This window comes from Arvicola amphibius, chromosome 1 (assembly GCF_903992535.2).
Source record: "Arvicola amphibius chromosome 1, mArvAmp1.2, whole genome shotgun sequence".
Classification (NCBI taxonomy): Eukaryota; Metazoa; Chordata; class Mammalia; order Rodentia; family Cricetidae; genus Arvicola; species Arvicola amphibius.
In genome coordinates, this window is record NC_052047.1 from 183,774,993 (window position 1) to 183,787,127 (window position 12,135).

The 12,135-nt window shown below is 40.0% G+C and overlaps 1 non-coding gene across 1 annotated transcript; it reads left to right on the plus strand.

Annotated features, from left to right (window-relative positions):
• Window positions 1-11,506: 11,506 nt before the first annotated feature.
• LOC119806109 lies at window positions 11,507-11,634 on the plus strand. The gene has a single exon (XR_005284140.1). It is a non-coding gene; the product is annotated as a small nucleolar RNA SNORA40 (small nucleolar RNA).
• Window positions 11,635-12,135: the final 501 nt, after the last annotated feature.

Consider the following 12,135-nt stretch of genomic DNA (forward strand, 5'->3'; position numbering starts at 1 on the left):
ATGCTACTTTTTAAATTACAACAGCCATTATAGAACTTAAAATCTAATGGAAGTAAGAGGGAAGAAACATTCATATTTGGGGTAGGATATATTCAGCATACATTCTATCCATGCATGAAAATGTCCTTATGTTACACAGTCTCATGTACAATGAATATACATGGTGAAAAGTTTAAAAAAGAAATAACCAAATAAATGACATTTGTAAAGCCAAGGACGGTGATAAGGAGTGTAGTATTGGATGCCAAAGAAGAACATAATAAAAAAAAAAAAACGGGAAAGATCTAGAAGGGATCCCATTTATATTAAACTAAAGATGTAGATACCCACTCAATAGAATTTTTTTCAGTAATAAAGGAGAATGGAGCTCTATCATTGCAGGAAAAATCAATGCGACTGGAGATAATCATTCAAGTTAGTCTGGGGGGATGCTGAGAATCACATCTGGGGCCCGAGCTACATTCCTATTCCCCAAGTAGATGTGCATATATGTGGGGGGACTGAACATTCCACAGCATACATGTGGAGGTCAGAGGGCAATCTCGGGAGTCAGTCTTTTGCCTGATATCTTGTTTGAGGCAGACTCTCCTTGTTGCTTGCCTCTGTTCTGTATCTTGCAGACCAGCTAGGTCACAAGCTTCTGGGGAGTCTCCTATCTCCACTCCCATATCACTGTAGGAACACTAGGGTTATACACACACACACACACACACACACACACACACACAGTGACACACACACTGTTCAGCCTTAAGTGAGTTCTGAGGATGCAAACTCTGGTCCTCATGTTTGCTTGAGCTTCACTAGGCATCCCCTCTGCGGCCAACAAACAGATACATGCAAAGTTGTGTTTCGATACTTTGTTTAAAACCTGAGCATGTAAACCGGGCGGTGGTGGCGCACGCTTTTAATCCCAGCACTCGGGAGGCAGAGGCAGGCGGATCTCTGTGAGTTCGAGGCCAGCCTGGTCTACAAGAGCTAGTTCCAGGACAGGCTCTAAAAAAGCTGCAGAGAAACCCTGTCTCAAAAAACCAAAAAAAAAAAAAAACCTGAGCATGTTCTCTCTCACTGGTGGGTTCTATATTTTACACAGACACATAAAAATCATATGTGTTCAGATTGTATTAAAGCAGAAAGCAAACTGTCGAGGGGATGAGGGGGAATTGATGGGAGTGAGGAGGGGAGAGAAAGGGGAGGATGGTGAGGTACGTGTGGGGATGTTCAAAGCATAACATATACCTGCATAAAAATGGCCTTATATAACCCAGTGTTAAAAAACAAAATGAACACTAAAGATGAAGCCAGGGCACTGGCATGTGCCTGCCTATAATGTAGCACTTGGTAAGTGGAAGCAGGAAGATTGGAGTTCATGGTCATCCTTGGCTATGTAGTGAGCTCAAGGTCAACCAAAGTAGATAAGACCCTGTTGCCACCAAAAAAAAAGAATAACACCAAATTACTTCCCCAAGTCTAAAGAGGCAGAGGAAACAGCAGGGGAGGGGCTTAGGGGCTTTGTTTGTCAGGTACAAACAAAGGAGTATGTACAGGTGTTGATGGTAGCAATGTTCCAAAGGGAGAATGGAGCACTAAGATCGCCTACCAGTTAGGATGATTCTCAAACCCACTTTGTGTTCCTACATTAGAATCCAAAGCAGCCACTTGAAATTACATGAAGTGCTGAACAAATTACTGAGAAATAAAATTACATTTCAAACCAGTTCTTAGGACAGAGATTTAGTTCGGTGTTGTAGGTTTGATTTGCCTCAAATCCATGTTTATACAAGGATTCCCAGTTTTCCTGTTTTTTTTTTTTTTTTTTTTTTTTGTGACTCATTTCTAAAAGGCTCAAAGGATTGCCACATGTTCCTTGTTTCCTTCTGGCTCCCCGAGTTTTCTCCTTTGTTCTTTCTCTTTCCTTTCTCCTCTATTCCTCCACTCAACTCCTAGCTCCACCCGGACAGTGGAAATCCTGTCGTTCTATGCCACCCTTTGCTCTCCCCAGAGAAGTGTGCACGGAGAGAGGACTGCTGCGCTTTGGGATACAGCCTGCCAGCTCTTCTTCCCTCAGCCCCTCTGAGTGGATGACTCTGTATCTTCCTGGGTTTCTCAAATACACAATATACCAAATTAGAGGGGTCTCCAAATCATGTAAATTTACCTGCATTTGAAAATAAGAAGCTTTAGTAAACTTATACAAAGAAACAGCAGATTACATCCTAAGCTTTCTTTGTGACAGAGCATATCGTCAGCATTGACAACGTGATAGGAAGTGTACCTCAGTGTAAAATTCAGCACTGGAAAGCTGGCAGAGTTTGAGAAGGTATCGGCATGACCTGAAAGAAGGCAAGGGGCTTTTAAGATGTAGAAAGCAAGAGCAAGTACAGGAAATCCTTAATAATTGTGAGTTCATACACTTAAAAGCTTCTGGTCAATTGAAGGCCCCAATAATAAAATTGATAGGTAAGACCAAAATTGCAGAAAACTTAATGCTTTATCCTGCACCCCTTTGTTGATGTACAAAAAAGAGTTCCACAACAGCCCAGAATGGAGTATAACAAAGGTTTATTTATCTGGGAATAAACTCATAGAAAGAGTGGCGATCTGCAGTCCTCTCCATGTGCTGGGAACTGGAACCAAATCCAGCCGCCAAGAGGCCGGTGCATGCTTTTCATCTGCATTTATAGTACATGAGGTCACACCCAAAGTGAGCCGGTATCTTAAAGGCTATTGGCTGAAGGAGTTCCCACAGCACCTCTTATCAAACCTGCCAACAGATCCTGTTGACTCAGTCTTCCAGGTACATTAGAATTTAGCCACCTTTTCTTACCTCCTCTGTTCTCAACACCAGTCTAAGCCACCATCACCTCCCCCTGGACCATTGTTGCACAGGTACCCTCCTCTTTCTTAGCATCTTTACAATCTACCCAAACTACAAGTTTGCAGAGCCATGTGACTAAAACATAAATCATATTTTCTCACTCCATCTAAAAACTTAGGTGTCTTGTCTCTTGGAATAGAAGTAATGTTCTTATGGCAGCCCTGAAAGCACCATAAGATTCTCTCTTCTGAACGTCTTTGGCACTTCTGCCCACTTTCTTCTCTTATTTTATCCCCACTCACCTCCTTGATGCTCCTTCACTCTACTCTGTACCGTTTGCTTCAGAATACTAGATCTTGTTCCTTTAGCATAGAATGCACTTTTCTCGGGTTAATTTGAGACTTTATCGGGCATCTTATTTGACAATTTCTCACAAATCTAAGCATATGACCCAGCAACCTTATGCCTCTTGGTATTGCAAAGAAACTGATAACTGAGGCCTACACAAAAACACATGGATGTTTACAGCCATTTATCTGTAGTTGCCAAAGGAGAATAAATACCTAAACTGTGTTAATTCAGACAGAAATGATTTGTTAAGCCATAAAAAGACAAGGCGGAATTATTGGGTGCTTATTACTAAGCAGAAGAAACCAGCTGGGAAAGGTTACACGGTACATGACTCATCTATATGACATTCTAGAAAAATGCAGAACTATGAAGACAGTAGACAAGCTGTGGTTGTCAGGGCAGCACAGGGATTTCTAGGAGAGTGGAACCATTCTGACATGTTAAGGGCAGATAAACACCAAATCCAGAGAATGGACCCAGGGAGAACTCAAGCATAATCTTGGGACTCTGGATGATAATGAGGAATCGATGCAGTTCCTCAGTTATAAAACAGATCCCTCTTGATGTGGGATACAAACAAGTGATGTATCTGGAGCTCAATTACACTTTAAAACTCCCTGTCTCAAAAAGTAAAGTTGGGCCAATGAGATGATTCAGCAAGTAAGGGTGCCTGCCAAGATTGAGGACCTGTGTTCAATCCTTGGGACCTACATGGACAAAGAAGGACTTAAAGCCTTTGAGTCGTATTCTAACTTCCAAATGTGTGTGCCATGGTGTGTGTTCTTAAGCACACAAACACATATATGCATACACACACAAATTAAACAAATGTCATAAAATATAGTTTTAAAAGTAAAGTCTGTTATGATGTCTGCTTTTTCTATTTCTGCATTATTGTTTTCTGTAGTAAACATGCAGAGACATGGCTTGTTTTCATTCTGTCTGAGTCACTCTTATTAGAATACATTTGTCAAAGTTAGGAATTTTTCTACTGTTATGAGTTAATTAATATTCCCAGTTCTAAAAGCCATCTTGTCATAAGGCATAGATTAACCTGTTCATCTAACAAATATTTATTGTAAAGATTTATAATCAGAGAAATCCTTATACAGATTCTCCATCTTTGCTGTCCTGGAGAGAGTTCTGTAGACCAGGCTGACCTCGAACTCACAGATATCCTCCTGTCTCTCCCTCTGGAGTGCTGGGATTAAAGGCATGTACCACCACTACCTAGCCTAATTTACTGTTTTAAAAAATCTAAAAACAACAGTGTGGGGTAAAAATAAAAGCTAAACGCACGCAGCACTGGAACTCCTAGCTACAGTTCCAGCTGGGCTTGCGCTTGCCTCACGGCCAGCTCCGTGTTGCCCAAAGCAGATCATTATTTATGTTCAGTAGACAGGTTTGCTTTGCCGTTGTTTTTGTTGAGACAGGTGAACTGACGGAGTGATAAACATGTTTAGAAAAGGCCGTTTTTTTAGACAACAATGAGGATACTAAGAGAAACTTACATAGATCTAATCTACATGGGAGTAAAAAAAAAGACAAGATCTTCTGAGTAAACTGGGAGCATGGGGACCTTGGGGAAGGTCTGAAGCGGGGAGAGGAGAAGCAGGGAGAGCAGAGAAAAATGTAGAGCTCAAAAAAAATCAATTTTTAAAAAAGGCTGTTCTAAAGCTATCTAATCTCTCAGGCCCTGACTAAAATCTTGGAAAGCTTTGCTTCTAAGTTTTCTTTCTAGTCTTTGGAGGAACTCCACAAGGTGTGACAAGATTTAGGGGGTCTGTCATGACCCATGCTGTCCTGTTTTCTGACCCCTGCCTTTGGGGCTCCTCTTTGGTGTCCCCATCCCACCTGTACTACTGTTTACACTGACATGTTTTCATTCCTGAAAGGTTTTGGTATTGGTATTTTCATAATCTCAGCTTAATCTCGTAAAAAATGTTACAGCCCAAGATAAACTTTACACACCAAACAGTCTGTTCTTTTAGACTGGCTAGCAGTTTTCAGTATAGAACAGTCATTAAATAAAAACTTAGAATGCTTTCATTACTCCTAGAGGAAATGCCAGACTCATTGGCACTTATTTCTCTTCTCAGACGAAGGCAACTACCAGCTTACTTTGATGTGTTTTATGTGTATGGATTGACCTGTTTGAGTATTTGCTACAATTGGACTCTCACAGTATCTGGTCTTTGGTGTTTGCTCCCACCCAGCATGCTTTCAGGTCCATCGAGCGGCAGTGTGCATCACTGCCTCGTTCCTTTCCATGCCAATGGTCTGCCCACCCATCAGGTGCCGGATATGCTTCAGTGTTCTTGGATAGACGGCCAGAAGTGGCATCACTGGGACATATGGTGACTAACTTTTCAGGGAATAGTTAAAAGGTATTCCAAAGTAAATTACAACCCTACCAGTAGTGCATGAGAGGATTCCAATTTCGTGCCATCATTTCTATTGTCACTATAAGTAGCCTAGAGAGCATGAAGTGTTATCCACTGCACTTCCCTAATAACGAATGGCACTGACTTACTTAGGTATTGCTGTGATAAAGCACCATGACCAAAAGCAGCTTAGGGCTGGTTTCATCTTATAGCTTGAAGTCAGGGCAGGAACCTGAAGGCAGTAACTGAACCAAAGTCATGGAGCAATGCTGCTTACTGGCTTGCTTAGCTTGCTTTTTATAGCATCCAGGACCACTAGCCCAAAGGTGGCACTGTCCAGTGAGCTGGGCCCTTCCAAATCAATCATGAAAATATACCACAGATCAATTATTAGAGGGCATTTTCACAACTGAGGTTCCTAATTCCAACATTACTCTATTACTCTATCCTGTGTCAAGTTAACACTAACCAGTGCAGACACTCAACACTTAAAAAAATTGGTTTTATGCATTTGGTTGTATAAAGAACAAGTAGGACATTTCCTTGTAATCTCCTTGGCTTTGTGTCATGTAATGGAAAAGTCATTTTTTAAACCTTTGCTATTCACGTGATTTTTTTGTGAAATTCTGGAGCCTTTAGCACATTTTCAATCAATAATTGATCTATTTCTGCATTATCTTGTACTAGAGAACCTGGCAGACCCATATGGGATCAGATGCGTATTATGTATATGGGATGATACCTATTCCTGATTATATCTTGTACCCAAGTAAAAATAAAGTCAATTCTGTATCATCTGGTATAAATTCAGTGGTTTCAATATGCAAAACAATGCTTCTGCGTATTGTGATTTAGTAACTATGTTGAGAGGTTCTTTAAAATCCCTTAGTGTCATGAGAATAACATATAATTCTTACTTTTAGACAGAATCATAAGGGGTTTGATTCATTTTACTTAAATTTTCTGATTTGTAACCTGCCTTTCCTGATTTATTTGCATCAGTATAGAATGTAGGGGCTTCAGTTATTGGTGTGTCACAAACAATGCAAGCAAAGATTCAATTAGCTCTCTTTATAAGTCAAATCCTCTCGCTTTTGGGATAGTTGTTAATCTCTCCCAAAAAAAAATTATTACAAGCTCTTTGCCAGGGTTCACTTTCTTCCCATAATTTGTTAATTTAATCATTAGTAAAAGATACAATAATTGCGGCTGGGTCTATTCCTGCTAATTGACGAAGTCTCAATTTTCCTTTTATAATTAATTCAGAGACCTCTTCCACATAAGTTTTCAATGTTTTACTTGGTTTATGTGGTAAAAAGATCCATTCTAAGATAATATCTTCCCTCTGCATTAAAATTCCTGAGGGGGAATATTTGGAGTACATAAGCAGAGATTTCTTGTTCACTTCCTGGCCCCCCAGACCCAAATAATCACACAGAAACTATATTAATTACAACACTGCTTGGCCCATTAGCTCAGGTTTCTTATTAACTAACTCTTACATCTTAAATTAACCCATTTCTATTAACCAGTGTATTGCCACAAAGCTGTAGCTTACTGGGTAAGGTTCTGGTGTGTCCTCCTTCGGCAGCTACATGGCATGTCTCTGATTCTTCCTATTCTACTCAGCCTGTCTATATTCTGCCCTGCTATAGGCCATAGCAGCTTCTTTATTAACCAATGGTAATAAAATATTCATAGCATGCAAAGGGGAAATCCCGCATCAGGAGTGTAATATGAGTTACTACAGAATGCAGTTAAGATTTGCATCCACACAATCCACGTGTCTTCTGTAATTTCTCTTCAAACAAAGTCAATTCTCTCTCAGATTCTGCTGATAATTCCCTGGGACTGTCTAAGGCCTTGTCACCGTCAGGTTTTATCCCAATAGTGGGCCATAGCTGGGAAATGTCTCCTGGCAATCTTCAGAAATTATTAAGAGTCTGTAATCAGTCTCTCCTAATTTGCACCTTTTGGGGTCTAATTTTTTGTAAACCTATTTTATAGCCTAAATAATTAATAGAATCTCCTCTATGAATTTTTTCAGGAGCAATTTGTATTCCCCAACAAGGCAAATTTTCTTTACTTCTTAAAAATTCTTTCTAAAGTATCTACATTTGAATAAGATAGCAAAATGTCATCCATGTAATGGTAAACTATAGATTAGGGAAATTGCTTATGCATCATTTCTAATGACTGCCATACAAAATTTTGGCATAGGGTGAGGCTATTTGAGCAGAATCTTCTTTTTTTTTTTTTTTTTTTTTTTTGGTTTTTCGAGACAGGGTTTCTCTGCAGCTTTTTTAGAGCCTGTCCTGGAACTAGCTCTTGTAGACCAGGCTGGCCTCGAACTCACAGAGATCCACCTGCCTCTGCCTCCCGAGTGCTGGGATTAAAGGCGTGCGCCACCACCGCCCGGCCTGAGCAGAATCTTCTATTGACATATTTTAGCAGGCAGAGAGTTATTATAAGTAGGCACTGTGAAGGCAAATTTTTCTCTTTTTCTTGTAAAGATATAGTGAAGAAAAAATATTTTAAATCACTAACTATAAGAGGCCACCCTTTAGGTAATAGAGAAGGCAAAGGAATGCCAGACTGTGGAGAGTCAATTGGCTGAATCACCTTATTAACAGCTCTTAGATCTGGTACCATTCTCCATTTTCCAGATTTGTTTTTAACAACAAATATAGGAGAATTCCAAGGGCTGGTTGATTCTTCAATATGCTGAGCATCTAGTTGCTCCTGTACCAGCTGTTTTAAAGCCTATAGTTTCTCTGTTGTTAAAGATCCTTATGCAATCAATACAGGCTCATCTGTCAACCATCTTAAAGGTAGGGCTATTGGTGTCTTTGAAATATCAGCAGCTGTTGTGCCCTGTTCTTGTACAATCTGAATGGTTGGTGACTGTTCTTTATAAAACCTATTATTTTCCCCAGAAACATACATTAATTCATGGTTTGATTCTAAGATTGGGGGGATGTTAATCTGAGTATTCCATTGCTGTAACAAATCATGTCCTAATAAATTCATTGCTATCTTAGCAATATATGGTTTTCATATTCTTCTTTGTCATTCTGGCCCTATACATTCAATCCATCTCTCATTATATTTTACCTAAAATGAAGTTCCAATCCCTAAAAGCTAAACATTTACATTCTAAAGAGGCCAATTTGTATGCCAAGATTCTGATGAAATTATTGTTACATTCATACCTGTGTCTACCAGACCTTCAATGACAACATCATTTATTCATATTTTTAATTTTGGTCTTTGTTCATTTATTGAAGTTTGTCAAAATACTCAGTTTATGGTTTCTCTTGAATTTTTTATTCTCCCTTCTATAAATGTTCTATTGTCCAGAGCAGTATGGTTTCTTACAATAGGTATTAGGTTCTTTTTTTTTTTTTTTTTTTGGTTTTTTTGAGACAGGGTTTCCCTGTAGTTTCTAGAGCCTGTCCTGGAACTAGCTCTTATAGACCAGGCTGGCCTCGAACTCAGAGATCCGCCTGCCTCTGCCTCTGCCTCCCGAGTGCTGGGATTAAAGGCGTGTGCCACCACCACCCGGCTGGTATTAGGTTCTTTAATTGCCCTGGGAAGGAGTTTTCTCTATGGTGGCAGGAAGCAACTGAACCAGATTTGGCATAGGGGCTTGCAAGAGGCCCCTCTCAAGGAGTTTCTGTAGTGTGAAGCGGCGGGACTGCGTCCGGCCACCCAGCCACCGGCTAGCTTTACACCCGAAATAATTACACGGAAACTGTATTCTTTTAAAACACTGCCTGGCCCATAGTTTCAGCCTCTTATTGGCTAATACTCATATCTTGCTTTAACCCATATTTAGTAATTTATATAGCACCACGAGGGGTGCCTTACCAGGAGAGATCTTAACCTGCGTCCATCTCTCTCGGAGAGGAGAAGCATGGAGACTCCCTATGGCGACTGCCTCAAGCGTCTCCCCAACTCTACTTCCTTGTTCCCACAATTCTGTTCTGTCTACTCCACCTACCTAATTTTCTGTCTCTTAAAGGGCCAAGGCAGTTTTCTTTATTAATTAACCAATGAAAGAAACATAGACAGATAACTCTCCTCCATCAAGTTTCCTGAAGGCAAAGATTACCATGAATATTCCTTGTTAACCTACATTCATTAGTTCAATGCCTGCCTTTGCCACACCTTCCACATAATCCAGAAGGGAGGGGCATTCTGAATGGATTATTCTTAGAAAAAAACATGGTTTCTAGGAATGCCTTGTCTACAATCCTTTTTAAAGTGACCCTGTTTGCTACAAATAATAACATTTGACATTTCTATTTTCTCCTCAAACCTCTGGAAATCACCTCTCCTATCCATGTCTCATCATGCTCATGAGATTCTATATTAATTGTGTCTCAGATCCATTCCTCCAAAGGTTCTGACCTTGCCTTTAACAGCCTAATGACCCTTTTGCATAGAGAACTGGCATTCTCAAAAGCCAGAGATTCAATTATAATTTGTATAGTTTCTGAATTTGGTATATCATTCTATTGACTGCTGAAGTCAATCTAATGTTAGTAAAAGACTCAATTTTCTTTTCTAATTCTCCAATTCTGTCCCAAGCATTCAAAGCTGTTGTGCAGGATAAATGCAGGGTGCAGTCATCATATATAGCCTGCTTTTCTCTAGTAGTGCAGTCTCCTTCTTCAAGAATTTGATCTTGGGAGATTCCCCTACATCTAGCTTTAGTTCATTGTTCAATAATCTTAGCCTCTTCTCCGAACCAGATACTCCATTGTAATTGTATACCAGTCTCAAACTCCATTATCCAAATCTTTCCAATGGTTAGGGATAATTCTATTACAAACTGACCACTAATTTAACATTTTCTTTACAAAAGATAAATGCATGCCATATGAGACTGTTGCTTCCTTGAATCTCTTTAAATCCAACAATGGCACAGGAGTCCAGTCAGCTGTAACAGAGCCTCTGCCACTTGGTAAGTCCTATAAGGTTACTGGACATATTAAGGTTGGTTGTCTGAAAACTTTAGACTGTTCCTCTCTATTCTTATAATTCAGTGCTGAAATTGGCTCTCTATTAAATTCTTATGTCTGGGTTTGAATCTGTCTGTGATCTGCTTTATTAATTTTTTTCTAAGGCCTGTATCTTAGCACTCAGATTAGTCAACATTTGGTTGCTCACCTTCCTGGACCTGGGGGGAGTTGGGAGGACCTTGGACTTAACATAGTGTAGGGAACCCTGATGGCTCTTTGGCCTGGAGAGGGAGGGAGTGGGGGTATGGGTGGAGGGGAGGGGAGGGAAGAGGGAGAAGGAGGGGAGGAGACGGAAATTTTTAATTAAAAAATGAGAAAAAATAAAATCAATAAAAAGAAAGAATAAATTAAAAAATCAAAATGCTGACAATGTTTACATCTGACATTACACATCATACAGAGATCCAAATCCCTCCGTTTTCATGGTTTTCCCCATTTTTTAATGTGGGAGAAAAACTCTCTCTTTTAGGCAAATGACCTTTTCGTGAATTCATACCCCAAACATTGGGCACCAACTGTAGCACAATAATAAAAACTCAGAGACAGAAATTCAGTTCAATCTGAAAACCAGAAAAGCAAAGCAGCCAAGCCACTCGAGATGTCTTACCTCTACCAAGGCTGGGTGACTGTAGACTAAGCAGACTAAACTTCTCTTTCCTCCCGTTTTATATTCCCTCTAGTGCTGGGAGTAAAGGCATATGTCTCCCTTTGTCTGGGACTAAAGTTGTAGCCCACTACTACCTGAATTTGTTTCTGCAAATTCTGATCGTGTGTAGCCCAGGGTGGCCTTGAACTCACAGAGATTCATTTGCCTCTGTCTCCCAAATCCTGGGATTAAAGGTGTGTGTCACCATTACCTGACCTCTAGTGGCTTTAGCTTTGCCTCTGATTTTTGGGCAAGATTTATTTATTAAAATACAAATACCAGCACTTGTATAAGTTTTTGTTCAGCTGGTGGACAAAGGCAGGTTAGACAGGTGCAAAAATAAATCCTCTTTTGCAATCCAGAACTCATTGCTCAATATGAGTTTTGATACATACAAGAAGGAATATAATAAAAAATAAAGTAAAATAAAATACAAATAATATACCACTATAAGGGGTAATCAATATGCAGTTTTCTGAATTTTCCTTGTTTGCCTGAACTCCAATTCAGCTTATTATAGCTAATAAGATGTAAATCCTGGCTGACGAGCAAACGGAGAAATTTGCAGGGCAAACTGGTTCAAACAATTCTTTCAGTCTTCTCTATTCATGCACCAAACACTTAACTGTATGTAGGCTGTTTTCAGTGAGGGGTATGACCTGGCAGGGGAATTTTTCAGTCAAGGTAACATTATAATACTGGGAGCAGGAGGGTCACCTACCTAAACAGATTAGGTATGCCACAGTATCCCAGGCCTGTTTTTATGCTATTCAGGTTCATTAAAGAATGCTGCTTGTCCAGGCTCCAAAGGCTCAAGTTCTGCAGTCAGCTGTTATTTTGACCAGCTCCTCTGGAGAGAGCACTTCTTTCTGGCCCTATGGAAGGCAGAGAAAGTCAACCCATAGGCCA